Here is a 5,628-nt window from a genome sequence, read left to right on the forward strand (position 1 = left end):
CATACCACTTTCTGGGGACATTTCTTCCCGGCCTTCTTGTATCGAGAAGCATTGCACACCGGACAACTTGTTTTTTCCGCGTGCTCCTTCCGATAAATTATGCAATCGTTGATGCATGCATGGTATCTAACGTGTGGCAGATCAAGAGGGCACACGATCTTCTTGGCCTCATCAACACTACTAGGACATAGATTACCCTCGGGAAGAACATCCTTTAGGTACTTGAGATGCTCATCGAGGCTAGTGTCGGTCCATTTGTTTTTAGCCTTCGTCTTCAGCAGTTGGAGCGTGAAACTCAAGCGGGTCACCTCAGGATTGCAACCATCATACAATGGAGTGTTCGAGTCTACCACCAGTTGCTCCAGCTTAGCCTCCTCTCTAGAAGCAGCTCTCTCAGTACTCGTCTCCTTGCGAAGCAATGCTTGAACATGAGGGTCCCGCACGATTGAACTTAGTACCGACGAACTCTGCTGCGTGGAGTCCATGTCGTTCTCTCCGCCGCCATGTCCGGCCCCTTCTCCGCCGCCATGTCCGGCCTCTTCCCCGCCGCCATTATCGATCATCTCTTCGTCTTGCCCCGTGTCATCATTGCCTGCCCCGTCGGCATCCTCAACATCGTCATCCTCATCTTCAGTTATCCATCGAGTATAGCCATCCATGAAACCAGTCATGAGCAGGTGCGCTTCGACACGACCATCGACATGGGGGTCAAGCCAAACTATTCCTTTGCATTTTCGACACGGACATAAAACCTCTGTCAGGTTATTTTCCTTCATGTCCTGCACCGCCGACCGCAACCACCTGTCCACCATCGTTCCACTGACCATCGTCAACTCTGCACGGTAATAATAAACAAATTGATTATGAAAATGCGTGCATTCATCAAAGTCATACAAAAATTCGGCATGACCTTCCTTAAAAATAGGACATATATAGATCTAGAGTTTGCCCGGAATTCGCCGAAACGGAAATAAATCGACATTTCGGCAAAACATAGGCAACTCAAATGCACAATTTGGCGTCAACTCATGCCACACACACAATTTCCATAAAAATATCACACACACATGCATAAACATATTTCCATTTTGCAAAAGCATGAAATATTAATCACACCTCTATCTCGAGATCGAGCACACGGTGGAGATGATGATGTAGGGAGGTCAAAAGTGCACAAAGCTCTTCTTGACAAAGAAAGATCTAGTTAGGGGGCAAATAGGTCACTTAACTAAATGCTACATCTACCTAGCTAGCTAATTAGGGAGGAGACAACTTCAACTAGTGGAGGGGGGAGGAAAAAGAGAAAGGAGATGAATTAATGGAGGTGGTGTAGTTATAGCTAGGAGTAATGAAGAGAGAGAAAGGTAGGTAGAAGAGGGAGAGTAATGGGGGAGAAGTATTGAGGAAGAAGAAGAGTGAGAGAGGGAGGATGTGGGAGGTAGGGGAAAGGGAGGAGAGGAGATGGGGAGGAGGAGGTGGAAAAGGTGGTGGGTGCTGCGTCTTAGCAGTAGCGCGGGAGAGAAAGCGCGCTGCTGCTAAGAGCGTAGCAACAGCGCGCTTTGCTGTCACGCGCTACTGCTAAACGGGCCATCCCTGTGCACAATTTCAAAATTAGCAGCAGCGAGGTGACAAAAAAGCGCGCTGCTACTATGGCATTAGTAGCAGCGGACTCGCTGGTGCCGCGCTACTGGTAAACTTATGTCGTTGTGTACTGTCGGTGGATTTTTGTAGCAGCGCGGTTTAAGCGTCACGCGCTACTGCTAAGTTTGCACCAGCAGTGAGCTTTCCATAGCCGCGCTGCTACTACTTAGCAGCAGCGCCTGTTTTTATGCCACGCTGCTGCTAAGATTCTGTGTATAAGGTTTTCCCTAGTCGTGTCACCACGGTTATCCCACGCAAGACATACATCAAGTGTTCTCAAATCCTTAAAGATTCAATCCGATAAGATAACTTCAAAGGGAAAACTCAATCCATTACAAGAGAGTAGAGGGGGAGAAACATCATAAGATCCAACTATAATAGCGAAGCTCACGATACATCAAGATCGTACCACCTCAAGAACACGAGAGAGAGAGAGAGAGAGATCAAACACATAGCTACTGGTACATACCCTCATCCCCGAGGGAGAACTACTCCCTCGTCGTCATGGAGAGCACCGGGATGATGAAGATGGCCACCGGAGAGGGATTCCCTTCCGGCAGGGTGCCGGAACGGGTCTAGATTGGTTTTTGGTGGCTACGGAGGCTTCTGGCGGCGGAACTCCCGATCTATTGTGCTCCCCTAAGTTTTTAGGGTATATGGGTATATATAGGAGGAAGAAGTACGTCGGTGGATCTCCGGGCTGTCCACGAGGCAGGGGGCGCGCCCCCACCCTCGTGGGCAGCCCGGGACTCTCCTGGTCCATGTCCGATACTCCGTGGGCTTCTACTAGTCCAAAAATAAGTTCCGTGAAGTTTCATGTCAATTGGACTCCATTTGATTTTCCTTTTCTGCGATACTCTAAAACAAGGAAAAAACAGAAACTGGCACTGGGTTGTGGGTTAATAGGTTAGTCCCAAAAATAATATAAAAGTGTAATAAAGCCCATAAACATCCAAAACAGATAATATAATAGCATGGAACAATAAAAAATTATAGATACGTCGGAGACGTATCAGCATCCCCAAGCTTAACTCCTGCTCGTCCTCGAGTAGGTAAATGATAAAAACAGAATTTTTGATGTGGAATGCTACCTAACATATTTCTCTAAGTAATTCTCTTTATTTTGGCAAGAATGTTCAGATCCATAAGATTCAAGACAAAATTTTAATATTGACATAAAAATAATAATACTTCAATCATACTAACTAAGAAATCATGTCTTCTCAAAATAACATGGCCAAAGAAAGTTATCCCTACAAAATCATATAGTCTGGCTATGCTCCATCTTCCCCACACAAAGTATTTAAATCATGCACAAACCTGATGACAAGCCAAGCAATTGTTTCATACTTTTGATGTTCTCAAACTTTTTCAATCTTCACGCAATACATGAGCGTGAGCCATGGACATAGCACTGTAGGTGGAATAGAATGGTGGTTGTGGAGAAGACAAAAAGGAGAAGATAGTCTCACATCAACTAGGCGTATCAACGGGCTATGGAGATGACCATCAATAGATATCAATGTGAGTGAGTAGGGATTGCCATGCAACGGATGCACTAGAGCTATAAGTGTATGAAAGCTCAAAAAGAAACTAAGTGGGTGTGCATCCAACTCGCTTGCTCACGAAGACCTAGGGCATTTTGAGGAAGCCCATCATTCGAATATACAAGCCAAGTTCTATAATGAAAGATTCCCACTAGTATATGAAAGTGGCAACATAGGAGACTCTCTATCATGAAGATCATGGAGCTACTTTGAAGCACAAGTGTGGAAAAAGCATAGTAGTATTGTCCCTTTTTATTTTCTTTTTTTGGGACTTCCTTTTTTATTTATTTATTTCACCTTTCTCTTTTTTTGGGACAATACTCTATGAATGATGATCATCACACTTCTATTTTGTTGGAGATCGTAGCAGAAAACAAAAAAAATTCCTACGTTTCACCAAGATCAATCTATGGAGTCAACTAGCAACGAGAGGAGAGTGCATCTACATACCCTTGTAGATCACGCGCGGAAGCGTTCAAGAGAACGGGGATGATGGAGTCGTACTCGTCGTGATCCAAATCACCGATGACCAAGTGTCGAACAGACGGCACCTCCGCTTTCAAAACACGTAAAGAGCGGATGACGTCTCCTCCTTCTTGATCTAGCAAGGGGGAAGGAGAGGTTGATGAAGATCCAGCAGCACGACGGCGTGGTGGTGGATGCAGCAGTGATCGCAGCAGGGCTTCGCCGAGCTTCTGCGAGAGGGAGAGGTGAAGTAGGGCAGAGGGAGGCGCCAAGGCTTGAGGTGTTGCTGCCCTCCCTTCCCCCTCCTTTATATAGTCCCCCTAGGGGGTGCGCCAGCCCTAGGAGATGGGATCTCCTAGGGGGGCGGCGGCCAAGGGGGTGGAGTACCCCCCCCCCAAGGCAAGTGGAGGCGCCCCCTCCCCTAGGGTTCCCAACCCTAGGCGCATGGGGGCCCAAGGGAGGGCGCACCAGCCCACTATGGGCTGGTTCCCCTCCCCACTTCAGCCCATGGGGCCCTCCGGGATGGGTGGCCCCACCCGGTGGACCCCCGGGACCCATCCGGTGGTCCCGGTACTATACCGGTGACCCCGAAACTTTCCCGATGGCCGAAACTACACTTCCTATATATAATTCTTCACCTCCAGACAATTCCGGAACTCCTCGTGATGTCCAGGATCTCATCCAAGACTCCGAACAACTTTCGGATTACTGCATACTCATATCTGTACAACCCTAGCGTCACCGAACTTTAAGTGTGTAGACCCTACGGGTTCGGGAGACAAGCAGACATGACCGAGACGACTCTCTGGTCAATAACCAACAACGGGATCTGGATACCCATGTTGGCTCCCACATGCTCCTTGATGATCTCATCGGATGAACCACGATGTCGAGGACCTAATCAATCCCGTACTCAATTCCCTTTGTCAATCGATATGTTACTTGTCCGAGACTCGATCGTCGGTATCCCAATACCTTGTTCAGTCTCGTTACTAGCAAGTCACTTTACTCGTACTGTAATGCATGATCCCGTGATCAACCACTTGATCACATTGAGCTCATTATGATGATGCATTACCGAGTGGGCCCAGAGATACCTCTCCGTCATACGGAGTGACAAATCCCAGTCTCGATTCGTACCAACCCAACAGACACTTTCAGAGATACCTGTAATGTACCTTTATAGTCACCCAGTTATGTTGTGACGTTTGGCACACCCAAGGCACTCCTACGGTATCCGAGAGTTGCACAATCTCATGGTCTAAGGAAATGATACTTGACATCCAGAAAAGCTACAGCAAACGAACTACACGATCTTTGTGCTATGCTTAGGTTTGGGTCTTGTCCATCACATCATTCTCCTAATGATGTGATCCCGTTATCAATGACATCCCCATGTCCATAGCCAGGAAACCATGACTATCTGTTGATCAACGAGCTAGTCAACTAGAGGCTCACTAGGGACACATTGTGGTCTATGTATTCACACATGTATTACGATTTTCGGATAATACAATTATAGCATGAATAATAGACAATTATCATGAACAAGGAAATATAATAATCATTTTATTATTGCCTCTAGGGCATATTTCCAACAGTCTCCCACTTGCACTAGAGTCAATCATCTAGTTACATTGTGATGAATCGAACACCCATGGAATTCTGGTATTGATCATGTTTTGCTCTAGGGAGAGGTTTAGTCAACGGATCTTGTTGGGGATATACCCCGCGGTGTAAACCGGCCGGAAGTTTAACCCGGCCGGACTGGACGACTCACGGGATACTCGCCCGGTCTTGGCGGTTCATTAGTAACCCGGTGGGCGGGTTAGATGGATGACGAGGCCCAAGGCCCAGAAGGCCGGTTCACGTTTAATGGTGGGCCAATTTATGAGGAAAGCATAAGGACTATTCTCCTACAAAGGAAGCAAGACTAGGACTCCACTTGTAATAGAGTAATCCTAATCCAACTAGG

The sequence above is a fragment of the Triticum aestivum genome, chromosome 2A (genome assembly GCF_018294505.1).
Source record: "Triticum aestivum cultivar Chinese Spring chromosome 2A, IWGSC CS RefSeq v2.1, whole genome shotgun sequence".
Lineage (NCBI taxonomy): Eukaryota > Viridiplantae > Streptophyta > Magnoliopsida > Poales > Poaceae > Triticum > Triticum aestivum.